The 27,569-nt window shown below is 45.7% G+C and overlaps 1 long non-coding RNA gene across 2 annotated transcripts; it reads left to right on the top strand.

The window, feature by feature from the left end:
* On the top strand, positions 1-24,606 carry LOC146182705 (uncharacterized). 2 transcript variants are annotated; one of them, XR_014708379.1, is made up of 4 exons: positions 1-34; positions 20,362-20,431; positions 21,025-21,171; positions 22,361-24,606. It is a non-coding gene; the product is annotated as an uncharacterized LOC146182705 (long non-coding RNA). The 2 variants fall into 2 exon arrangements; XR_014708378.1 differs by lacking the exon at positions 1-34 and adding an exon at positions 18,231-18,394.
* Positions 24,607-27,569: the final 2,963 nt, after the last annotated feature.

Raw genomic sequence — 27,569 nt, 5'->3', positions numbered from 1 at the left:
AAAATGGACGCCTCGACGTTCTACGGCGCGTCAAGTAAGTGCTCTTGGTTTTATCTTTTTTGTGTACGTAAAGCGTTGACTAAGGCAAAACTAAAGCTGTGGTCTTAATAGATAAGTGTTACAGATCACAATAATACGGATTGTTTTTTTATTGTACATCTGGTTAGGAAACGGCGGTCATGTTTACCATGGCGTGTCCATTTGTACGCAACGTGTCACGTGCACCCTTTTGGCTGCCGCTGCTTCAACCTTGTGTAACTGCTGCGAATGAAGGGTTTCTGCATTCCTGAGACTTTTTTTATTAGAGGCCTCAAGAATCATGCTAGAACGAGACGTAAGGCACCGAACTCGTCCATCGACCAGCTTTTTGATGCTATCTTGAATGGAGATGTGTCAGATGCGGATCTCTCACGACGAAGTCGACGGTTTACAGCCAGTTTAAGCGGTAAGTGGCAAGATGAGAAGTCTCGTGTTAGCAGCTGCATAAATTTGCCTTCACATTTATAGGAAACTGCATCGGATGACGAGCATGACCCAGCAATGCAACTGGCAGCCGCCGACGATGATCAAACTCACAGTGAAGAGCCGCCTGCAAAAAAAAAGTGAAACATGTCAAGTGGGTTGCCAAACATTTCAATCCAGTGGACACGGGCTACACATACCAGCCGCTTGGCTGGTTAACGCCAGAGGAACCGCTACAGTATTTTATGAAGTATTTCACAGACGAAGTGTTCGAGCGCTTCATGAAGTACACAAACATTTACGCCTTGCAGAACACAGGAGCCGACATTTCGTGCTCCGTTGAAGAGATGAAAGTGTTTTTTGGAATTTTGATTTACATGGGAGTCCTGAAATTCCCACGTGCCCGCATGTATTGGCAAAAAGTTACCCGAATTCCTGCAGTCGCAGATACAATGCCAGTAAATAGATATTTAGGCTGCGAAGCGCACTGCACATAACCGACCAGAATGAACCAAGGAATGTATCTAGCCTGGACACGTTCCGGAAGGTGAGGCCACTTCTTGATGTGATTCGGTTCCAATGCCTTCAACTTGAAGAGCTTGAACACAACTGCATTGATGAGCAGATGGCGGAATTCGCTGGTAGGGTCCCAGCGAAGCAAGTGGTGAAGAGCAAGCCAAACCCTGTTGGAGTCAAAATCTTCGTGCGGTGCAGCACCGATGGCCTGGCCACGGCCGCTCAATGGAGGCGCACTTGGTGCGGCCCGTCGTCAATGGCTGGGGAAGCGCGTATTGGGAGAAGTTACAGTTTCCGCCATCATTCTCCGCGGGGGCGCCACCACTCCAGGACAAGGCGCCGCCGGCACGGACGAGCAGACTACGCGGAAGGAGCGCGCTGGCTGGTTTGGCGCGTGTTATCGTTTTGACTACTCAGCATCACCACGTGGTTCTGATAGTTCTGTATGCTTGTCATCGGTGCCTGTGTCAACAGCATCCTAAGCGTATGCAGCACATGCCAGGCAACTGCTGTGTGCCGCTGTGCACCACGAAAGCAAGAAAAGATCGGTTACTATGGGTTCCCACGCGATTCACAACGTCGAGCAGCATGGCTGAAAAACATAGCTTGGGAAGGTTAAGACGGAAAAGGAAGCCAGTGGGAGCCGAGTGACAAGTCACTGGTATACTCACTGCACTTCACAGATGACGGTTACAGGAAAAACAAAACTGAAGATCCTGCTTCCTTTAGCTGTCCCCTCCGTGTTCCCGAACTGCCCACATTACAAGTTAAGTTACTCACGCGGGCTCATGTTGAGCCAAACAACCTTGAAAAAATTAATGTGCGCAGGTCAATAGCTTTAATTTCCCCAATTGTTATAGCTACACTTCATTTCCTCCTGGACAACCCCCCGTGTCATCCTGAAGCATGTGTGTTTCAAGATAGCTGTGCCACGATCACGTTTATGACGATTATATCAAAATGGTATGCCTTGCCCAACATCGCATAAGTGAAGCCATAGAGACACCAAGAGGAGCCGCTCTATTTGTCAGATGACGAGTGACTCTCTTGGTTCGAGTTGGACTTTGCCATATCGAAGACATTCAGGTCCAAGGAGACACGTCGAAGCAAAGGCTAACCAAGCAAACGTACGAAGCAACAATCATGACAACCAGATCCACGGTGGCGCAAATTAAGTACCTTCTTGATCACATCAAGTATCTTACAACGTCTGCTATGTGCCTTACAAGTGCATTGCGTTTAACCGAATCTTATTTTCAGCTTCCGATACGCCCTAAAGCAGGCCCTCAACAGCGGGCCTATAGTATGGCTTTTTAGCAGCCTAAGGCAATTCAAAGGCGGGAACGACAGAGTTAATTGACGCAAGGGCTGCAGTTTTCACCTCGGAGAAAATACTGAAGGTACAACTAGCGAAAAAAAAATATATCGACTGAGATTATACACATTTTGCCATGCTTTGTGCAGGTTGGCATCTTGCAAGCATCAGTCTGCAAATGCACCTATCAACAATAGACAGCTATAAAACTTGGCATTCGTGATTATGAAAGTCGTACCTTGCCAACTGCCATATCACGTCTGCTGCGAGAGAGTTTTCGAGTCAGCTTGGATTCATTCATGTGTGGTGTGAACCAGCAGCTGACATAGAGTTAGCACCAATTGAATTTTTGACTGGTTACCTTGCACGTCCATTTGAAGAGAAAGTATGAATAGTTTTACAGAACCTCATGAAACATTTTTATTTATTCTGTTTTCAGTGCCTGCCCGTGTTTTCATTATTTATATATTACCAAAGTTTAAATAACTTCTAGTGCTTACTTTAGAGTGTCAATAATTTTATTTTATTAGTCCCCATCCATTTATTAACTTTGTGCCTTGTGATTCCTCCAAAACCCTGGACTTATCAAATTTCTTGATGATGGACGCCTAAGGTATCTGAAAATCACCGTGCACCTTTGTTAGCAAGGTGATGAAGTTCCTGCAGGTCATAAGAAGCAGCAAGCTATGCAACATGTTAATTTCATCCCTTCTTCCCTATTTTGTGCAATTTACGGAGTTGATTTGCGAGAGAGAAGACCGCAGTCACACGAAGGACCTAAATAAACTAATGCGACCACTGCTGACCAACTGGACAGCAACATCAATCAGACAGTGAAAAAAATCACGCTTGCACATAAACCTTTTTCGAGAAAAGTTCTTCGCTTGTAAAATAAGCTTGCGTGTCTTCTGTGCATCACGCGGCTTCATAATCAAACGAGAAAAAAATTGCCAGAGCCTGCGGGCGTGTCGTTGAACTGGCTGTCTTGTGATGTTTCTTTTGCAACAGTTTGTGTTAGCTAGTATGTTTTGGTGGTGGTACCCACTTGAATATTATTTCCAGTGAAAACGGAGGAACAGGCCTGAATTGTAAGTTTCCAGAAAAGTGCACGCTGAATAAATGGCCCCAAACCATGTCCCGATTTCAAGATTGCAATATCTAATACGTTATTACAGTGGTTGAAACGCAACTAAATGCACACGACTGCCCCGTTCTCGTTGTAAACGGAAGACCACGAATGACTTGGAAAAGCCTAGTGATGATAACTTGCCGCTATCACCTTATCAATAGCAAACTTGCACATAGCATCACATACTGAGTGAAACGCCGCTCATAATCCTAAATTGAGCAAGCGCTGACCACGCGGACGCCGAAACGAAAGCACAGCCACGGCCGCTGCGCGCAGCTCTCCGCCCGGACTCGGATGGATGGATGGAATGGATGGAATATAGGAGCGTCCCCTTTGAAACGGGGTGGTAGCAGTAGCTATCATGCTCATTTTTCTCCGTATATCTTAATTACTGATTTAGAATGGTTAACTAAACCATCATTCTATTTATTAAATTTTGTTCCTACATTACTAGCATTATGTCACTTCTATGCTTTTAAGCCACCAATCTTCCAGTCGTTTTTGCTAGTTTCCACCGCCGGTTTATTCACCCGGCCACTGTTATCTCTAAACCCCAGAGCTTCAGGAACAGTGATTGCGCCTGCACCAACTTCCGGATGGATACCATTACATTCGAGTATAATATGGGCAATTGTTTCACTGGAGTTTCCACATACAGCACATGCGTCATCTCCATTGTTAAATTTCTTTTTGTAGCTGCGTGTTCTAAGGCACCCTGATCTAGCATCAAAAAATAGGGCACTGCCTCTTCAGTTATCAAAGAAATCTTCCTTCCTGATCTGCATTTTCCACTTTAGGTATAATTCCACACTCTGTTTCATTTCCGTCGAATTTATCCAATTTTTACCTTCTGTGTTTTTCACCTGTTGCTTAATGCACTCGTCCCGGAGCGGTGGCGATGAGAACTAGGCGCAATACGGCTCTTCTGGGCGACGCGACGGGCCGCACCCAAGTGCGCCTCCATTGAGCGGCCGTGGCCTGGCGCATGATTTTGAATTGTATCAAGGCAAAGGCACAGGTATATACAGAGGGTTCTCGTACCTTGGGCTAGGGGGCTGTGTAGTAATGAGGCTTGGGAGTCGTTCCCAAAGCACTGCAACATCAAGTTATTTTTTGACAATTACTTCACATCTGTGTTGCTTCTGAGGGAGCTGAAAAGTATTGGTATCCTTGCCACTGGTACAATCAGGTGCAACAGGCTGCTCGGTTACAAGCTGAAGGGCGAAAAAGAAATGCGAAAGGAGAAGCGTGGGAGCTCCGATATCAAGGTGACGGAAAAGGGAGACGTGGCCCTTTTGCAATGGAAGGACAACAATCTGGTGTCAGTGGCCTCAACACACGTCTCCACTGGTGAGGCTGGGGTTGTGGGCAGATGGAGCTCTTCCAAAAAGGAGCGCATTGAGGTGGAATGTACACAGGCTATACTGGAGTACAATCGTCACATAGGTGGGGTTGATAAGTTGGATTTCATAATGTCGCTCTATCAAAGTAGAGCAAAAACAAAAAATGGCCTGTAAGGGTCATTTCACACCTCACCTCGTTCGCACTTGCAAACTCATGGTTGCAGTATTTACGAGTTGCTTCTGCAGAAGGTCTTGTCCGAAAGAACACGATGGATATGCTGCAGTTTCAAACTGACACTGCCTTGAGCCTGCTCATTTCCAATAAACCTTTGTAGAAGAAGCGAGGTCGACCAAGTGCGGAAAGTCTGGAGAAGGCACCGAAAGCACCTCACAATAGTAGGCCCCTTCCTACAAACTCTGTTCGTTTAGATGCTAAAGCGCACTGGCCACAACACGTGGAAGCAAGATTCCCACAGCGTTGCAGGAAACCTGGATGCAATTCCAAATCACGAGTGCGATGCAGGAAGTGAGAAGTTTTCTTGTGCCTGTCCGCCACTAATGATTGTTTTTATCAATTCCACACCAAGTAAGGAAGTAGGCCGATCAAAATGTCTGCCATACCACTAACGACCACAGAAGCTATTGTGTATTGCTCAAATCCCATTAGTTTCATGCAATAAAGCTTTCGGTTCTTTTTGGCTGATTTAGTTGTATTGAGTCAGTGTGTACATATGAGGACGCGACCTAATTTGTAAAGTACGTAAGGTATCGGGCTGTTTAAGCGTTTTTAGTAAAATATTGGTTGTCAAGAGCATGCACAGGGAGTTTGAAATTTTTTTGATGGGTATTTTCTAATGTGTGTCGCAAAGGGGAAACGCTGCATGCACTCCCAGAAACATTGCGTGAAGCCAACATTAGAGTCACCAAATGATCCCTTGCCAACATCGAACCGTTTTTCACTGCTTCAGCTGCACAAAAATGAGACAATTGCAAAACCTGCTGTAAATGGAGATTCCTCCGCGACACGAAGATATGATCAGATATTAAGGCGTGGCAAAGCACGCTCCACTAGAGGACCCCAAAACTCATAGCTCGCAGATGAACCTACAGACGAAATTGTCGAATTGAACAAAGAACTTACAGTTCTGCAGGAGCAGGTTCAACGTCTCTCCCAAAGACGAGCCTTTCTTGCACGATCGTCCGTTGGTCCTTCTGATCATCCTCCTACGAAGTCTCAATCACCTGCTCACAGTTCGCTTGCCCCTTGTGAACCACAAGCACCTGCCACATTGTCTCCTGTGCAACTGCTCCATTTCGTGGCACAGCAACTGCAACAACTCACAAAGGTGCTAATTGCTAACCTTCTTCCAGTTTCCTAAACATGGATCCAACATTGAAGAGCAACAGTTACGTGTTGCAATGAAACTGCCGTGGTTTCGTCAACAAGGCAAGCGAGATCCGTACACGAATGCGCATTAGTAAACTTCGTGCGTAGGCATTGCTTTTACAAGAAACAAATGCTCTACCCCGGCTTTCCGATTTCATTGCCTACTCTTGCCCGAGCATTCCAGACTGTCGATGCAGTGCTAAGTTCAATACACCTGGCCAAGCGGCCATATATGTAGCCGACTGTTACACCCAAACTGAGGTTTCACTGGGATTATGGTGCAACAAATGGCAAGAGGTAGTGGCTGTGCTAGTTCGCCTCCCCCGAACCGATATAATTCTTGTTTCGTGCTACATACGTTCTTATAGCGGTGGAGCACCAAAAATAGAGCTGGGATGGATTGCGCACCTTGGGATCGCCTATTTTGGTTGGAGGGGACTTTAATGCCCCGCATCAAACTTGGGGTTATCCCTCTTCTACGGCGCGGCGAAGTGCAGTGTTGGACTCATTTACCGATGCAGATTTTGTGCTCCTTAACTCCCTAGGCACCGCAACACGACGTTGGGATGGTTCCTGTTAACCACTTTCCTCTCCAGACCTTACATGGTGGTGTGGTGCACGTGCTGTTTCATGGGATCGAGAAGTAGACTGTTGGGGTAGTGACCATTATCCATTACTCATTGGTTTAGACCCACATTACCACCACCGCCGTAGACGCTGGTGCTTGGTCACAGAGTGGGACTTGTTCACAACGCTACTAAACAACACCCTGCTCACAACTGTGGATCCACAGGAAGCTTTGCGGACTGCACTGCAAGCTGCAACTCATTTCAGTTGGGTAGAGGAAAATAGACCGCCTCCGGATCTTCCCCTTCTTCGGCTATGGGCGGCTCGTCGCATGGCGGAATTGGCGTTTATTAGAGAACTAACTTTTGAACGCCGATTCACACTACACCAGCTAACAGCAGCGGCACGCCGACATGAGAAGCGCCTTTCTCGTCAACGATGACAGGACTGGTGCGCATCTCCTAACGCAACATCTACTACTCGATCAATATGGCGCACATTCCGGTCCATGGAAATCGGCAGGCATTCAAAGGACCCCGCACGCAATACCTGTCTAGCATCTGGACAGTCTCCAAGCCAGTTTGCATCAGTGGTGGTAAGGAATTTATTTCCGGATTTCAACCACATTCCACCTCCGTTCACCAGCCCGAATAATCTCCCGTCAGAAGCGGGCTCACCTCCAACCCAAGAGGACCTTGAAGGTATTCAAAAACATTTCACAATGGCCGAGTTTATTGCAGCTATTGACCAAACGAAACCGCGCAAAGCTCCGGGGCGCAAGCTCCGGCGTAAAGCTCCGCTACGAGAAAAGCGCCGAGTTCAACATTCGGTGCAAGAAGCTGAGCCAGATCATTACACAGACATTACAGGGGCACTTCAACTTATGTAAACGCAAGCACTGACTACGAGGTTTTACATACTACCCTCATTTGTTCATTGTTTCCTGAAATACGCCACATATGACGAAATGTGCTTTTCTTGTATTTTAAAATTCTATTTGGCCTTCTCCCACCGGCAGATCACTGTAGCAATTTGAAAGTTTCTCCTAGCTGGTATAAATTTTCTTGTATTTTAAAATTCTATTTGGCCTTCTCCCACCGGCAGATCACTGTAGCAATTTGAAAGTTTCTCCTAGCTGGTATAAATGAAACGGTGAATAGTTATTCGTAAGTAGTTTTTAGTTTAATTAGTAGCTTTTAGAGCTAAGTTTTCTCGGCACTTAATACAATAGTTAAAAAATCCACACTAAAATTTATATTTCCTATTGTTTGGAAATACGTAAAATCTCAGGGGAAACACCTTGTATATATATATTGATACAAGCTATAGTCGACGACGAAGCGGAGAGAATCAGTGGCTAGTTGGCGTAGACGATGAAGTGGTTGCTGGTTTCTGGACTGAAGTGCAGCTTCAGCTTTCTCGCGGCGGTCGGCGTTGGGGAAGGTGGTCAGAAGTTCAAGGCAAAATTCTCGCCAGGTGGTAAGGGCCCCCTCGTGGTTTTCGAACCACGTACGCGCAGACTCTTCTAGGGCGAAGTAAACATTATTGAGCTTTCGCTCGTCACTCCAGCCGTTGTACCGAGCCACTCGCTCGAAGGTCGCCAGCCAATCCTCAGCGTCTTCGAAGACGTCGCCGTGAAAAGATGGTGGTGTTCGTGGCGGGTAGCAAAGGATCGGATATGAGAGCCTGGGATCAGTGGCCATGTCGAGGTGGCTCGAGAGTTGCGGCTGCGGGATCCTCGCATGGGTGGAAAGGGGCCCAACCTCAGGCGACTGTCCGCGGAGGCGGCGACTGAGTCGCTGGTGGACCAGAGTCAGATCCGTCGTGATGCGTGTAAACGTGGGAAAGCGCACCCAGCACCTCCACCAGACTGTAACGGGTATTGCGCCAAACGTCCAGGCAACGCCCTGAGCCTAGAAGACTGCCGAAGTCCGAGAGTTGTCTGAGCAAAGCCTGAATTGGCATTCGCGGTTTCGTCTACGTCGGGGAATTCGTTGTTTTGTGCGAATGTTCGAGAGATTTGATTCTGGGGCTCGACTTTCTGCAGGCAAACGGTGCTGTGATCGACCTACACGTTGCACGAGTCACATTCTCGACTAAACGGGCAGTGGCACGCTTCGACACCCGCGATCCCTGTAGCCATGCTCTGCGTATTGTGGAGGATGATGTCACGTGCAGTGTCGTAATGCGCGTGCAGAATGACCTATTTCATGACTTTGAGGGCATGGCGGAGGGTCATATCCCGCTGCTGCTTGAGAGGGGCCTCATTGTTGCCCGAGGTCTTGTCCACCTACGGGATGGCTGCACTACCGTTCTGCTCACCAACTTTTCGAACGAATTTCAGCACCTCGTCAAAGGCACGGTGATGTCCTTCCTCCAAGATGTCGCGGAGGGTCCACATTTGTGCACCGTGGAAGAAGCCCTTCAAGACAACACTGGACCTCGCCACGTTCTGCCACCTGTCGAAATAAACACCGAGTTATCGCCGGCTCAGAAGGATCTGCTGTCGGCTGTCTTGGCAGATTTTGAAGACTGCTTCGCAACGTCTTCCAAAGTGGGCCGAACTCCGGTCGCGAAGCACCGTATAATAACAGACGAGACCACGCGCCTAGTATGCCAACGCCCATACCGCGTTTCTCCAACGGAATGAGCAGCGATTCAGAGACAGGTCACCGAAATGCTTTCCGACGATGTCATTCAGCCGTCTACAAGCCCGTGGGCTTCGCCGGTTGTTCTCGTCAGAGAGAAAGAACACTCTGCGGTTCTTTGTCGATTACAGAAAACTTAATCTCGTCACTAAAAAGGACGTTTACCCACTTCCCCGCATAGACGACGCACTCGATCGACTGCGAGATGCCCGATACTACTCTTCGCTAGACCTCAAAAGTGGGTGCTGTAAAATAGAAGGGGATGAGAGAGTCCGGGAGAAGACGGCTTTCGTGACACCCGATAGCTTGTATGAGTTTAAGGTGCTATCGTATGGCCTGTGTTCGGCACCGGCCACGTTCCAACGCATGATGGACACCGTTCTGTCCGGTTTGAAGTGGCAGTCGTGTTTGGTTTACCTGGACGATGTCGTCATATTTTCGACCACCTTCGATCAACACCTAGAAAGGTTACGCCTTGTGTTAAAAGCTCTCCGCGATGCCAACCTGACAATCAAACCGGAGAAATGTCACTTCGGCTTTGAGGAACTTCGCTTCCTTGGTCACAGGGTTAGTGCAAAAGGTGTTCGTCCGGAGCCGGAAAAGACAGCTGCCGTTTCTGGTTATCCGCACCCTACTGACAAGAAAGCTGTTCGACGGTTCTTAGGTTTGTGTTCCTATTACAGACGCTTTGTACGAGACTTTTCGCACATCGCGGGACCGCCAACCACACTGACTCGAGCTGACACGCCGTTCCTGGGGGGAAGTGAACAAGAGGCCAATTTCCTTCAGCTTCGCAGCCGCCTACAGAACACCCCGTTCACACTGACGTTCACACTGATGCCAGCAACGTTGGGGTTTGTGCAGTACTAATTCAGTGGCAAGACGGTGCAGAACGGGTCATCGCCTACGCGAGCCGAACACTTACCCGCTCCGAAACCAACTATTCAACAACTGAGAAAGAATGTCGGGCGGTAATATGGGCCCTCACCAAGTTCGGACCATACCTCTACGGCCGCCCTTTCCGCGTTATAAGTGACCACCATTCATTATGCTGGCTCGCGAGCCCCAGAGATCCCACAGGACGATTGGCTAGATGGAGCCTTACATTACAAGAGTATGACGTAACAGTCGTATACAAATCAGGACGGAAGCATCAGGATGCTGACTGTCTGTCGCGCTCGCCCATTGCCATATGTCCAGAAGAAACGGCCGACGATTTTCCCTTTCTGGGGGCTATTAGTACAACCCAAATGGCGCAGCTGCAGAGAATGGACCCAGAGTTAGCGTCACTCGTCGACTATCTGCAGGACGTCGACGCCCGTATTCCCTGTGTTTTTCATCGTGGGCTTCAAACGTTCACTCTGCTTGGTAACGTCCTCTACAAGCGAAATTTTGCTAACAGTGAAGAGACGTTTCTCCTTATTGTGCCCTCCGAGTTGCGCCGAGATATATTGAGTGCCTGTCATGATGAACCCACCGCCGGCCACCTGGGGGTGAGCCGTACACTTGCACGAATTCGTCAAAAGCATTATTGGCCCAGGTTACTTCCATCGGTGCGGGCCTATGTACGCTCATGTCGTGACTGCCAACGTCGGAAGTCTCCGCCATTGAAACCCGCTGGATTTCTTCAGCCTATTGCTCCGCCGAAGACTCCTTTCCATCAAGTGAGCATGGGTATTCTCGGTCCTTTTCCGAAGTCCTAGTCTGGCAACCGTTGGGTAGTCGTCGCGACAGACAACCTAACACGGTACGCAGAGACCGCGTCCCATGGTAAACGTCCGAAGTTGCTCAAGTTTTCGTTCATAACAATGTCCTACGTCATGGCGCCCCCGCCATGGTAATCACTGACCGTGGAACAGCTTTTACGGCTCGCCTAATCCGGTTGGTCATGACTCTGACTCACACTAGCCATCGACGTGCGACGGCGCATCACCCTCAGACCAACGGGCTGGTGGAGCGCCTCAATCGCACCCTCACCGACATGATGTCTATGTATGTGGAAGCAGAACATCGCACCTGGGATGCGATTTTGCCCTATATAACTTTCGCGTACAATAACGCCACTCAAGAGACGACGCGACTGACCCTGTTCCAACTTGTCTTCGGTCGCCACGTGAACACGCCGTTGAATGCCATGATGCCAGTTGGTCCTTCTTGTGTCTCTGACGCCGAATTTGACGCCGACATCTTTTTTCAGCGTGCTGAGGAAGCGCGGCAACTAGCACGCCTCAGAATCTACCGACAACAGGCGAATGACGCTGCTCGGTATAACCTCAGCCGAAGAATCGTCGCTTACGAACCGGGCGACTTCGTCTCGGTGTGGGCACCTGTTCGTCATCACGGCCTATTTGAAAAGTTACTACGCCGATACTTCGGCCCTTACGAGATTGTTCGCCGTATCAGTGACGTCACCTACGCCGTTGTTCCGGCAGCTTCAGCTCCATCCCGAAGGCCACAGCGTCCTGAAGTCGTGCACGTGGTTCGGCTGAAGCGGCGTTGACGAAAAGTTCAGTCATGTACGATCATGATATGATCGTACATGACTGAACTTTTCGTCAACGCCGCTGGGTCCTTGTGACACTTTTGTGCCCCCTTTCGCTAACTTTCAAGTAGCACCGCGTCGCATCGAGTCGATGCTACAGAGGAGGGGGGCAGTGATACAAGCTATAGTCGACGACGAAGCGGAGACAATCAGTGGATAGTGGGCGTAGACGACGAAGTTGGTTGCCTGGAACCTCGCTCAGACCGCTGCTCGGACCACTCTCGGACGTCGGCAGTCATCTAGGCTCTGGGCGTTGCCTGGACGTTTGGCGCAATACCCGTTACAATATATATATATATACATATATATATATATATATATATATATATATATATATATATATATATATATATATATATATATATATATATATATATATATATATGTGTGTGTGTGTGTGTGTGTGTGTGTGTGTGTGTGTGTGTGTGTGTGTGTGTGTGTGTGTGTGTGTGTGTGTGTGTGTGTGTGTACGCTTGAAATTGTCGTTTTTTCTTCAGGCGAAGGCCGTTCCCGCGGTCAAAACGTGAATACAATCTCTTCATGTCTGCTTTCGAACGTGCTCTCAACCTCTCAGCCCAGCCCAAAGAATCAAACGTTCATATATATATTTATATATACATACATATATATATATATATATATATATATATATATATGGACATACATATATATACTACCTGAGGTACCTCGAATATACAACAGTAGACTATATATATATATATATATATATATATATATATATATATATATATATATATATATATATATATATATCAGGTTTATTTTCACTGTACGTTTATTCGAGGCACCTCAACTACTATATTTTATTTATTTGAAGAAACTGTCAGTCCCGACTGGAAACGTTACAGGAGTGGAATGATATATTTCAATGTGAACACAATCAGCCATACAATTGAAGCAAATGAAAAGGAAGATTTCGCCGCAATGCAGAAGGTTACGTGCATTAATGTTCAAGAGCGTTATCGGCGACGGTTGCGAGTGGTTCGTCTTGGTGCACTGCTTGGTACTGAGTTTCCTCTTCCTTTTTTCACTTTTTTGTCCCACTTCAACCATATCATTAAGCTGCTCATTCGATTTATAAAGCTGGCCATTAATGCTTACGTTATCGTAAGTAAGGTAGAACTTCTCATTTCACTCACGATTTTTCCCCAAAGTTTCTTCTTGACTTCCCTGATAGAACACGTGAAATCTTCACTGATCGAGTATTCGGAGCCTTTCAACTTTGAGCATCACTTAAAAATCTTCGCTTTATCTCAATAGTCAAGATGTCTCATAATTACTGGCCTTTTGATTTGGTTATCAGCCCTTGCCACTCGTCCAAGATGGTGAATTCATTCAATGCCTGCGACGTCGACTTGTTTCTCTTTGAAGATTTTCCTGGTAAAGGCTTTCAGCTGATTTGTCTTCTTGCTCTTTTAACCCACAAATTGTGACATTAGACCTACGACATTGGTTCTCAAGTTCATCTGCCTTCTTATAACGGTATGAAACGTTGTGTTCAATTGAGCTATTCTTCATTACACCCTGCTACTTGCTTCCCGAGCAGACCGAGACCTTCCACTTTTTTTGTCTATTGCATCTAATTTAGGTTTGTAGCATCTTTTTCATTCTTTATTTCCTGTATATCATTTGTGATAGATTTTAACTGTGGGCCTGGATTCGTTTCGATGTCGCCGCCCAATAACAAATAAGACAACAAAAAGTCGTGCACAGAATGCAACAAGTCGATCAACAGCCGTGGCCATGGCAGCAACCGTAAAAAGTATCATTGCTGCGGAAAGCGTGTTCATAGCGTTGTCTCACCTGTACAAGGTAGAGTAAAGGGTTGGAATGCATCCTTGCGTGGCCGCGCCCACTGGCCGCCGGTGTGTATATATATATATATATATATATATATATATATATATATATATATATATATATATATATATATATATATATATATATATAAAACGGCCTTCGCCTCAAGAAAAATAAAAAGGCAAATCTCGAACGTGTATATATATATATATATATATATATATATACTGTGAAAGACGGCCAGGTGCAGACGGCAAGGTCGGGAAGGCAAGGCAAGGTATGCCGTGTCGGCGTTTAATCTGATGGAGAAAAACACCCAAGCACGCGCCGGAGGCGGCGCCGCGGGACGATGATGATGGTATGTACGAGAAGAAGAAGAAGATCATGGTATGTACAAATGAAAGAAGATCCGTGGAGGGCTGACAATATATATATATTGCCGCGAAACCTTCAAACAGTATTTGTTGTTTTTTAACAGCCGCCGGCATACAGGCTTATCACTCTGATTCTGGACCGCGTATCAGTTCCGTAATCTTTGTTTGTTACTGCTCGATGTCGCGAGTCACACCTTTATCAGTTTTGTTGCAGCGCAAGACGCACCGAGATCTGTCTCGAAGGTTCCGGCCACTCGCTTGTCTTTCCACAATGTTCCAGCCCATGCTGGTAGCTGTTTGCGACGTTATCTAGATTCTTCTGTGCAGCCTTTAAATTGAGCGTTGCCGAGTGTGACGGGCATTTCTTTGTTCGACGATCGACGAGCACGTTTGTTTCTATCGCCGCCGCCGAGTTGCTTAGTTCTTTTGCGGGCGCAAGTCAGCCCAAATAAACAGTTTCTTTAGTGCAATCATCGACCCTTCAATTGTGTCGTCGACCTCGTCACCACTACGTGACATCTGGTGGAGGTGCTGCCTTTGATCCTTCAAGCGAAGACCCAAGCCGTGTTCATGTCGCCCTGGAAGACCAGCCTACAGGTCACCGAGCCAGCCGCCGACTTCAAGGCCTACAACCCAAACACGGTCTGCTGCTTGACCCCAGTCGATCTCGGAAGGCATCGACGCTGACAATGGCCCAGCCTACAGCACCGGTTATTTTCGTCCAACCACGGGAGCCCCCCTGCTTCCATGGACTACCGGATGAAGATGCGGGAGATTGGATGGACCTTTTCGACCGTGTGGTAGATTTCAACGGCTGGAATGACGCCGCGAAACTTAGACAAGTCTACTTTGTTCTTCAAGGACATGCCCGAGTTTGGTTCGAAAATCATGAGGCAACTATGAAGGATTGGGAGACTTTCAAGGAAGCGTTTCTGACTGCCTTTTCAAGCATCGTCCGAAAGGAAAGAGCCCAGGCCCTCCTTCAGTCAAGACTGCAACTTCCTAACGAGTCTGTCCTGGCGTAAGTTGAGGAGATGAAGCGCCTCTTTCGCCGCGCCGACCCTAACATGACTGAAGGTGAGAGAGTCAAACTTTTAGTGCGAGGCGTCAAAGAATCGCTTTTTGGAAATCTTGTCCGAAATCTGCCAAAAACAGTGGCGGAATTTGAAACGGAAGCGTCTGCCATCGAGAAGACGTTGTACACCCGGATGCACCACTATGAGCGGCCACTTCAGCCAGACTACTCAAACCACTAGCCCAGCGCATCTACAAGTGGAGAGAACCTTCGTGACCTCATCCGGGAGATCGTGCGAGAGGAGCTCCGCCGAATGCAGTCATCATCGCAACAACCCCAGGTGGCGACGCTCGCGGACGTCGTCCGTGAAGAAGTCCAGCAGGCGCTGGGCGTTCCTGAAGCGACGGCTGCGACTTTTCCAGCACAAGAGGCAACAGCGATGAACTACGCTGGTGCATTACGTCGCCCTCCGCCCCGACGTGATGACTTTCCGAGCCCTCGCCGCTACCGGCCTGTTCCTGAAAACCGCCCCTTGGCTCCCGCCCGCCAAGCCTACCAACGACCAACAAGCCCCAGGAAGTGCGACGCATGGAGGACAGCGAATAACCGGCCATTATGCTTCCACTGCGGTGAGGCCGGCCACATTCTGCGGCACTGCCCGTACCGACGAATCGGTCTCCGCGGATTTGTAGTCGACGCTCCACGACCACGCCCAGGTGAACGACCGCAAGAAATCGACAACTATCTGCGTAGCGGTGAGATTGCGCCACCAAGCCGTCAATTCAGGTCTCCATCGCCGTACAGGGCCCGCTTTGCGTCGCCAGGACGTAACTATGATGATAGTGTGCGCGGAAGGTCCCCAAGCCCCCGTAGGGGAAACTAAAGGCAGCAACCTTTGGAGGTGAGGTTGCTCAACGGCGAAAAGACGAAGATCCTCCGCCGCCGACGACCACTAACGACGACGCAACCATTTCATCGCCGCTCCACACGACGACAACACGACTAGAGCGACCCCGTTTAAGCTTTTGTACGGCAGGGAGCCCACAACGACGCTCGACGCAATGCTGCCGCACGTAACCAGCGAAGACAACCTTGACGTCGCCGCCTACCTCCAGTGTACGGAGGAAGCCCGACGACTCGCACGGCTGCGTATTAAAGACCAACAGCGCACCGACAGACGACGATACAATTTACAACGACGCCACGCAGAGTACAATCCAGGAGACCAAGTGTGGGTTTGGACACCAATTCGCCGTCACGGATTAAGTGAAAAGTTGTTGCGTCGATACTTTGGGCCATACAAAATCCTTCGCCGCGTCGGACCACTGGACTATGAAGTCATTCCCGACGGAACGTCAGCATCACAAAGGCGACGCGCACGCCCAGAAATTGTACATGTTGTACGACTGAAGCTATATTACGCGCGTTAAATAATCTGTGGTGTTTAAACTTTGCAGTGTTTATGTTTAAGTTTCTTTGTTTTGGAACATCGAGGCGATGTTTTTTTTTTAAGGGGGGATAATGCCGCGAAACCTTCAAACAGTATTTGTTGTTTTTTAACAGCCGCCGGCATACAGGCTTATCACTCTGATTCTGGACCGCGTATCAGTTCCGTAATCTTTGTTTGTTACTGCTCGATGTCGCGAGTCACACCTTTATCAGTTTTGTTGTAGCGCAAGACGCACCGAGATCTGTCTCGAAGGTTCCGGCCACTCGCTTGTCTTTCCACAATGTTCCAGCCCCATGCTGGTAGCTGTTTGCGATGTTATCTAGATTCTTCTGTGCAGCCTTTAAATTGAGCGTTACCGAGTGTGACGGGCATTTCTTTGTTCGACGATCGACGAGCACGTTTGTTTCTATCGCCGCCGCCGAGTTGCTTAGTTCTTTTGCGGGCGCAAGTCAGCCCAAATAAACAGTTTCTTTAGTGCAATCATCGACCCTTCAATTGTGTCGTCGACCTCGTCACCACTACGTGACAATATATATATATATATATATATATATATATATATGCGATAAATGAGGTTTTTATAGATGATTTAAAGCGCGTTGAATAGCGAAGCGTTAGTCCTATATTTGTATTCGTTAGTGCAAGTTATTATGCATCCTTTCTGTTTTTTAGTAGGATAGCACATCTAGCTATCGAGGTTTCGCGGATGACAGTGTAACATACTGCTGCAGATGAACTCGGGGGGGGGGGGAAGTGGTAGGCATGGCAACGCAGCAAATAATGCAAAAATGTATCAGTGGCCTAGAAGGATATGGACGGCAATGCATGGTATAACGTTGCATTGAGGTCCCTCCTAAAAACACACCTCCACTCTCGGAATTTGTGTGGCCCACGCCAAACCCGACCTGGCCTACCATCAATAAAGACTTGAGCTACCCCCAAACTCGCGGCCCACCGGCAAATTTGACTTTGATAAATAAATACTGAGAGGACGAAAAAGATATGCAACTGGAAAAGGCGAAAGTTCTTGTTAAATTTCGACCACCTGGACTTAACATGAAAACATGGCATTTCGCCTCCATCGAAACGAGGCCGCTTTGTTAAAAGAAGTTGCTTCCTAACATGAGCGCTCTAAATGTAGTTGAGGAGCGAAAAAAAAAAAAACAAACGCTAATTCTGATTGAGGAAGCAAAGAAAGCAAACTGAAAAGCGCAGGTCAGCCGGACTTTTTTGAAGATGCCGCGCGGCCCAAACAGGCGTGCCTCAAATTATCGCCGAATGGTGAGGATGTGCCCCCATCGCTTCACTAACTTTTGAAGTCGTAGTTTTCCCCCTACCGCCTCTTCCGTGCGGTACGAAAAAAAAAAAACACATTGTTGCAACGAAGCGCGTTTGTAGATGTACCAGCCTAAGCTGCTCGAAAACCTGCAATCAACTACGGTCGCCACACAGCGATGAGTCCTTCTATCCTGTAACCAGTAAATAAAGAAGCGTTTATTTCTCCCAATTGTGGCGAGAACGCGCTCTCTGAGGAAAACGAATTCGCGCGCGCCGACCGCCAGCAGCAGGCGCAAACCTATCGGCTCGCTTCCGCTCGACACGCTCCCACGGCGCCTCCGGTGTCGCGTGACTTACGTCAGGCATGTCAGGCCAATGCCTCCTCTCAGGCATACGTATTGGCATCGCGCAGAGCGCCGCAACGAGGGAAAGCGAGCAGCCCCCCAAAACGCCAAATATAATCGCCGGTACGGCCATTTTGATAAGGCTGAAAGGTTCTGCATTGACGACGCTAATTTGGAAGTCTCGCTTTTTTCGCCACCTGCTGGTACGTCGCATTGTTTTGACAAATTTATTCGTGTGGTGACGCATTGGAATGATTGTGTGTGTGCGTGTGTGTGCTAGCGAACTGTAAAAAAAACCATTTCGGCTCACTGGCGCGGATTTTTTTAGCTCGTTCACATCACTTGTGCACTACGCCACAAACATTTTTCTTTCTTGGTGGATTTTTCTGCGTAGCTGTGCGTCGACTTGCTACGCAAAATTATTGCGCTCATGATGAGGCAGTGCAAACTCCATTTGCACCCGTGCGTGTTAGTCGCAAGTTGACATTGCGCGAATATCGGTTGCCATTGTTGAAATTGTTCTCCAACTGGAATTGTGCAAAGCTGTTTTCAACAGCTGGGTAGTTGTGCCCCGTGATTGGTGTGGCAGCAGCGTTAGAAGGTTTGTGTTCATACATGTGTGTTCGCGGTTTCCGTAGCGTTCCGGGTTCGAGCTGTTGTTTATGTTTTTTCTTCAAAACTAGCGTGCTCGCCTGAGTTGCCTCATTATCCAAAAACAAACATCTGTTCCGGTTTCTGTTGGCGCTCTGAAGTTGCAAGCGGGCTTTCGAAGGGACTCCATTACGTAGGAATCGGAAACGTTTCTTTTTTTTTTTTTGCTGGCAGTTTTCATGCCAGCATGCTTTCTTCCCAATATCGAAATGCGACCGCCGCATTAGATCTCATGGCTTGTTCGTACTCAAATGCCTTATGTGTATGCGATCCGTATGCTGGGTGTCCAAGTTGGTTTGAGTTAATCGCTGCCTAAGCAATCGCTAATGTTAGGTAGCGAAGCATATTGCATATAGTTGTATTTTGCATAAGATCGTGTGTTGCATACTCTGCTCTAAGCTATATATTTCTTGTGTTAATGAATAATGTCAAGTATATACCAAAACTTATATTGTAGAATGTACAGGCCAGCCATGTTCTTTTTTTTTACTTTTTGATCTTCCAGGGTGGAATGGCACGTGCATCGCAAAATAAACTGATATCGTGCCGCGGTTTTGGTGTCCTCCACTGCTGTTTGAACAAACGGAAATCAGGATGTTTGCTTTGCCCATAACTTAGGGAGGTAGTTAGATAGGCCAGTTGGTGAGACATTGGAAAATTAAAAAGCCTTCCTCTGTCCTGTGTATGCTGTTGTTTTTAATTTTCCAGTCACCTTGCTCCATGTCTACCTAATCAGCTGCAGAGCTCAAGATAGTTTCATCGGGTCCCAGTGGCGATGTACACATTTTTAGCAGAAGTGATGTAGAAGTGTCTGTATTTTGTGCAGAAATAATCCAGAGTTATTTGTTTTGGCCCTGTCCTATCTCATACACCTCAATAAATAGTTTGCCTTATTCGAGCGTTTCCCCCGCTCTGGATTTATTGCGGTATGCGTGCCATCACATTGTGTCTGGATATTCATAGTCAGTACAGGAATTCTGGCAGGAGTGCGACCTTTGTGTGAATTACGTACCTTAACCTGAGATGCACTGGTATGCTGCAGGCAGACATGCCGCAGAAATTATGCTGCAAATTTTCTAATGACCTTCACAATTCCGTTACCATAAATACGTTCTGTTCTTTAATTTTTGCAGGGCTTCCTTTTGTCACCCAGAGAAAGTTCTATCGAGGACTGCCTACTTTGTATGATTGCTTGTTTTTCAGGATTTGTTTGCACACACCAGTATGCGCTGCAGCAGCAGTGAGTTGTTGGAAGTCGATTTTTCAGCTGTCTCTAGGGTTACATTCCAATTAAAATTGATTGTTTAGTGTTGCTGACAAGTGCTGGTTTTGCATGCAGAACATACGAATAGGGATCTTGTGCTCCCTTGCCGAGTGACCAATACAAATCTATGAAGTTCGGCTGCTTAAAGCCATGATGCATTTTTTGAGGGCATCAAGTTCTTCGATAAACTATTTCGACCAGTTTTCTTTTTAAATATGTCTATTATAAGCTCAGAGGTATCTTTTTCTCTTCTAGGCATATTCAACATCGTCCTATATAGAGAAACTTCTGGATGGGCTCCGTTCAATATGCGCTATTGTAACAGGTATGTATTTTATTCAATGTCAGATAATTTATTGCACATTCGCCCGGGTATATGTTCAGGTATCTATAGTACTACAGTGTTCATTCAATGCGTTTTAGTTGCATCTATTTATTTTTATATTATAGCACAAAGGGCCTGTTTTCAATCTACATGCTTGAATGACGAATTGCTTATGCACATTCATTGCATGAAAAGTTTGTTAAAGTCATGTATACACTAGCTAGACGATTTATTCATGGTAAGGTGTGACCAGGATGTTGAGCTTTTTTTTTTTGGGGGGGGGAGAGTTTATTCAAATTGATATTTTGATTACAGCACAGAATGATATTAGTGCAAAATGAGTGCACCCTATTTCAATACAGTAAGCACAGGAATACTAAGCTTTTATGGAAGCTCATAATATGTGAGGAAAGCTCAATGCAAACTGACCATAATACTTCAGACCATGTAAGAATTTTTTGTGGCACTAGCTTGCACATTTTATGCATGTGCAAATTCCTTTATTGAGCTTAATTTCGAGAGTACATTCAGAGATAAATATTACTGAACCATTTGGAATGCCATTACATTATTATTGCTCTTATTGATCCTAGGTGATGAACGATAGACCACTGATGAACACCTCACTTATCGACATGCGGGAGTGGCAACAGATTTTATTGCAGTATTCTGCACAGTTACCACCTATTCATCGTTCACCATTGTTATCCTGAAAGAGCAGTCCACTCTTTAATTCAAAGGTATGTCCTTGAATTATTTTCATGGTGATTTTGTCTAAAGCCGCTAATTTTTGTTTTAATTCGTTTTATTTTTCAGTGGTTGTGTTAAGGGATTGCACAGAGGTGAATTTTGTGCTTGCCACAGCTTCAAAACATCTTCCAGATTTAGTCATCGTTTTACTAAATGTCTTCCCTTAAGTACTGTTGTATTTAAAGTCATACTTCAAATAAAAGGGGCACTGAAGCTGCCAAGCAATTATTGTCAGCATAAACTTCTTTTTGGCATCACCAAACGTGACACTTGTCATGAAGCAAAATAGACCGATACAATTCATAAAACTTAGTGTTTTCTTGCTACTGCATTTAACCTCGAATTTTATTCCATATACTCTGGTTAGCTTCATGACACCATTTGATTGTTTCTCGCATCCAAAATTGGCATTACTTGCTGTTACAGTGCTTTGGGAGTAGGTTAGGTCGCTCTTATAAACATGTAATGCTTTGTCACTTCCAACACAAAGTTAACAGAGGTCCAGTCCTTATGAAATCAGAGTAAATGGGCATACATTAAATATTTATGTGTAAAAATTTGTCCTCCAGAGCGAGACATGGAATTGCAGTTATAAATGATGTTGGACATAGAGGTAGTTTCTTGTCATTGCTATTTAGTATGTGGTTACAGGTGGCTTGAGAGAACTGGAATTGCAGAAAATTAGAGACGTTTTTAGTAAAGGCTAAATTTAGTAGTCTACAATTTCCTGATGGCAGATACTTGCTAAACCATTTAAACGACCAAGTGAAGAGGAAGGTCAAAATGCTATCAAGTACAATGGTTGCATAACAATAGTAGAGAAAACTGTTTGGAATTCTTGGTAAAGGTCTGCTCTCTGTTTTTTTTTCTAGAATGCTGATCGCTCAAAATTTACAAATCCACAAATACTACAGTGTGAGATTTGGCTACATGTATATTAATTTTTAATGTATTCTAAAAGAAGCTGTATGCCTTTACAGCACCAGTGAAGAAAGGCATCCATGCTTTATTTGTACCAGCTTTTTGCTTTATGGTGTCAACACAGGTGTCAACACTGGCCCTCACAGCTCACTGAAAACAAAAATAATTGACTGAGTTGGCTGAACTACATTGCCCCATCCTTATTACATTCCTGCTTTGACACCATCTTATTTTTATCACTGCACTTTGCTATTACAGGTATCAGGTATCAAGGCCATGGCTGCACCAGAAGGAAAACTGCTGATACAAAGAAGGCATACATCCCATTGTTCACCGGTGATGCAAACCCATGCATGTTGACTAAGATTGCAGCCCTATTCATTGTAAGTTTAATATATTTTGCAGAAAGTGAATTAAAAAAATGAAGGGCATCACTTTTTGGATGCCTGCGCAGATTAGGGTTCCATTGCTGTCGTCTGAGTCATTTTTCGAGCCCTTTCTTTGCCTTTAATAGATGAAGAATGCGGCTGTCTTCTATCTCCCGGTGATCAGCCTGCTCTAACGTGCGAGTGGCCGTCTTGACAACCTTGCGTAGATCCGGGTCTAAGACATCTATGTCTCGAATGTTGGGGTTATCTGCATCTCTTTCGGCTCTTTTAGCGCGGAATGTGTCCCAATCTACAAGGGTGGGGGCGCCTGCTTTACAGCTGTTGAGGCCGGTGGAGACCTCTATTTTCTATATGTGGTGGTCACTGCCAATATTTTCCTAAGGGCTTATCCATGTTGGAGTTCCGCATTTTGACAAATATAAAATCGGGGGATATGTCCTTGGAAACACTGTTACCGCAGCGGGCGGGCCCCACGGGGACTGTAAGACGGGTCAATAACCCACACTGTTGTGCATTGAGTAACAATTTGCACCCTTTAATCTTATCATATGCGTATTCCCAAGCCGGGTGTTGTGGACTGAAATCTCCAGTAAAATATTACGAGGTGTTTGCGTGCAAGTTTCAGGGTCGGCTGAAGTGGACCAAAACTCGCTTTCGAAGCTTCGGGCTGCTACAGACATAGAACAAAGAGGCTGTGGTCGTTTGTTTTATGTGCAATGAATTTGACTAGCACTTGTGCTACATTTCTAATTGGGGTGTCATGCTGGACGACCGTAATGTTTCGCTTGACTAAAGTCGTGACCACATGCGTGTCATCTCGCGATGAAAAGGGTTGATATACTTCTAGTTTGCTATTCACATGTGTCTCTTGTAGTGCAATTAAATGAGGTTGGAGTACAGTTTGTTTTCGGCCAAATCCTCTACAGCTCCACTGTCAGTGCAATATTTTGGTTGTGGAGCCATACTGATGCTATTTTTCTGCCACTTCAGAAGAAGGGGATTTGTGAATTTTGAGGGGAAGGAGCCTGCTCTCCGCTGCCCGTTGCCTAAGCCTAAGCTAACTACTTCCTACCGGTGTTTACATAATGGCCTCCAAGGCGGAAGTCATTGTATGCGGCATCTGAATGAGAGTATTGTTAGTCTGTGTTTCTACATGTTCAAATTCGCGAATGCTGTCTGCTGATTCTTATTCTTTGGAGATTGTGTTGCCTTCTTTGTGCTTAGGGTGTGGAAGGGTGGGGTGCCGTGTTGAGTCAACATGCGTGTCCTCTCGAGCGGAGCTAAGAGGGCCAGGGTTATTGCCATTACCGGCCGTAGACGATGACTTGCTTTGTATTTGTTGCTGTTTTAGAGCAGCGTTCTCTTTTTTTAGGCCCTCAACCTTGCAGAGCAGTTTTCCTATGAGCAATTTCAGCTCTGCCAGCTCAGAGGAGTTTGATTTAGATTCATGGGAGCCTCGATCTGCCCAACAAACATTTTGCTTGCTCACGACATCCTAGTTCAATCTGGTGTTCTGTAGCAGAAGTGTGCAGTCCTGGTTTAGAGGTGGACTTGTCTCTTCTTTCCAGCCATGAAAAGGAGATGGATCGATGCCTGTAGTAGCTAGTTTTTGTTCTCGACAATGGCATGTGTTCTGACAGTATGCCTTCACATTTTGTTGTGATGAAGGGCAAGCTGCGCCTTTGTTACTGAAACCATGTATTTATTGTTTTTTTTTTTTTTTTGGGGGGGGGGTTCACCATTTTTACAATGTTCAGAATCCTCCACATTGTGTGACAGTTGTCATGTAAGTGGCTTGATCAAGCTACTTTCATTTGCATCATTGCTTAATGTGGTGTGACGATGGGTTTTAATTATTGAAACATTGCACATTTCTTCGTCCTGTGTGCATCCTGCTGTCTGAAAAATTAGCAGTCCTACGAATTATTTTCACAACTCTGTGAGTTACAGCAAGTGCTGCATACATGACAGGTCAACTTGATGATTTATGATGCAATAGACTAAATAAACAAATTGAAGGCATCAAAATATTTGTGCTTACAATTTTATCTTTTAATTACATTGCATTTAAATAAGACAAGCCATAACAGTGGACTTCTTCTGCAAACAAACTGCACGATAGTTTTGAATCTAGGTGAAGCTTTCTGCTGACAGTCTGTATTTATAATTATCAGCTTGCACATACATTATAGTGGCAGTGAAATGTGTGCAGTTAATTTACACTATTTCAAATTTCGGATATCTATGTATGTGTTAATTTTTAAGGCTATACAATTTAAGGGTGCAAGGCGGACCCGATCTACCTTAAGAGCAGCCTCTCATTGTTGCTCTCTCTAGAGAGGTACAAGGCTGGCCCCGCAACCCGAATGCCCGTCTCCCACCTTTGCTTGCATGCAAATATAAGCCAAATAAATTAAGGTTGCATGAACAACTTTCGTATGTCTTGCATGTTTTGCAGCACAGATCCCATTCACTCACATGCACAATTGAAACTTATCAATAGCTACACTGCAGGCTCTCTGAGAGAGACTAGAAGAAAGTACACTAGGTCACTCTAAAGAGTTGTAACAATGTTTTGCACTACCCAATAATTATTTGAGCTTCTTAGGTAGCAATTGTTGAAGAACTTAATGAAGATACTTATTACAGTAGCTCTATAGCAATACTGTTTTCTGCTTCTGTAAAGATGTGGTGGTCAATAATTTATTGGGACTCATTAAACAGTAACTATAGAATGTCAGTAATTACTCTGAGCTCTAATGAGGAAAACTAAACGTCTAATAAATCCTTTAAAATTGCAAAAATATACTCAATTGTGTATTTCTATAGCAGTGCATCTTTTGTGTTCTTATGAGAATGCAGAGGCAAAATAGTTATTGGAACTCAGTACACAGTAATTATAGAGTATCAATAATCACTTTATATGCTTCATTGAGAAAAGTTAGATGAGCATCTATTGAATATCCTTTAAGATTTGCAAAAGACACTATTGTAGTTCTATATGAGCTGGTCTTTTGTGTTTTTAAAAGAATGCGGTGGCCATAGTTATTGGAACTCATTAGAAAGTAATTGTTGAAATTTGGTAATTACTCTATATGCTCTAGTGAAGAAAACGGAATGACTGTCTATTGGACCTCTTTAGGGATTTGCTAAAGACACTCACTATCGTATTTCTATAGCGGTACGTATTTTGTGGCTGTGTAAGAATGCGGTGGCCAAATGGTAAATAAAACTCATTTAAGATATTGCATACAGAGTTACAAGGAATAGAATACATTCTAATGAGCAAACTGAAAAGAAATTCTAAAACAACACATTACACATATTTTTAACGGGTACTGCATCCCAGTTGCGACGGTCAGACGAGACGTACATGGTCAACATGGTTGTCAGGGTGCGGTTGGAGTCCTCGGTGAGACTGTGGGTCTGCGGGCACTACTGTGTGGAGTGTCGATAATCTGAACCACAAAGTCGGAGCATTTTTTCTACGACATCAGCAGTAAATTGCTGTCCACGATCACTGATTATAACACGGGGCGCCATGGAAAAAAATAGCCGAGTATAGATGGAACGATGAAACGTCAGCAGCCTTTACGGTAAAGAGAGCAGCGATCTCCGCGTGTTATAATCATGCTATAATCATGATCAAAGCTTCGGCAGGTAATCCTTCAGCTGAAACGGAAAACATATTATACGGGCGATGAGCAGGACTTTTTGTCAGTTCGCAAAGTGCAGTTTCACCTTCGAAAACAGCATCGCTTAGTTTTCCGAATGACGGACAGGGAGAGTTGTTGCTGGTCAAAGTGGAGAAACCGAGCGGCGGTATGGGGAAGGGGACCGGCGTCAGGATACATGGGCCCCAATTCATATTTCATATCAGTTTATTCTAACATCCTATGATGCATAGGGGCACGAACAAAAAGCCCTCGATGGGCTTGACGTGGTCCGTGCCCAGTACAAGGCATACAGTGGACAGCGTTTGTTGCCTCAATGGTAGAAATACACAAGCAGGATGCAGCTGCTCATAAACAGAAAATCATACAAAAGGATAAAAGTGTGATGCGAATAACAATGACAAATATTTAGGATATGGAACATGACAGATATGATGAACGGATATTGCATAGCTCGGGAAAACACAGATGAATGAGTGCATATGACATGATCAGACAAAGAAACTAACAATATTACTATATTTATTTGTAGAAAAAATACTACGCAAATCCTTGAATGATTAGTCAGTGACGTCTGTGCCATCTTCTCCGGAAAGTTCGTTAAGAAGAGATGGTAAGCAAAACTTCAACATTTGTTTCCCGTAATTTGTACGGCAAACGTTAACTTTCCATTTTTGTGGTTTTTGCGTACAATACAGAGGATCGTTCGCCGAAAGCCTGGCTAGTTCAGGTAATGAATTATTGTGTTTGATTATTTCTAATTTGTAATAGCGGATCAGTCTATAGGGGTATCGACACTGTATACGGATAATGTTAAACGTTTTGAACAATTCTGCTGTGTGTGAATAAGAAGGCACTAAACAAATTATGCGAATTGCACTTTTCTGTATAAGCGAAAGTTTATTAATATTGTTACGGGGTAGTTCAGCTTGTAGCAGAGGGCGGACACCGAAGACAAGGCTTTCAAACAGACGTTCTCTGTAGGCACCAGCCGACGCTGTTGAACGTCGTCTTCTCTCCAACTCACGAGAGTCTTCTTCCTCTTTCCTTATGCGTATGCACCGCCTAAGTGACACTACCCCGCCGGCTGAAAAGCACCGTCCCGGTGCGTACTAGCGTCCAAACCAGGGTCCATGTAGTACGGTTTTAGGCGTGCAACATGGACCGTCTCGGTGCGTGGTGTAGAGGCATGGCGGACGGGATGCAAGGGCGCAATTTCGTATGTCACTGGTGTCACTTGTCGTAAAATACGGTAGGGTCCTGTATAACGGGGCAAAAGTTTTTCCGAAAGGCCAACGCGGCGAGCTGGAGTCCAAAGCAGCACGAGAGAGCCGCAAGAATACTCGGTGTTGCGATGACAGGAATCATAGCGACGTTTCTGGGAGTGCTGAGAGGCTGCGAGTC

Source organism: Amblyomma maculatum, chromosome 7 (assembly GCF_055883805.1).
Source record: "Amblyomma maculatum isolate TAMU_Amacu chromosome 7, ASM5588380v1, whole genome shotgun sequence".
Classification (NCBI taxonomy): Eukaryota; Metazoa; Arthropoda; class Arachnida; order Ixodida; family Ixodidae; genus Amblyomma; species Amblyomma maculatum.
This window is presented reverse-complemented; position numbering and strand designations above follow the sequence as displayed.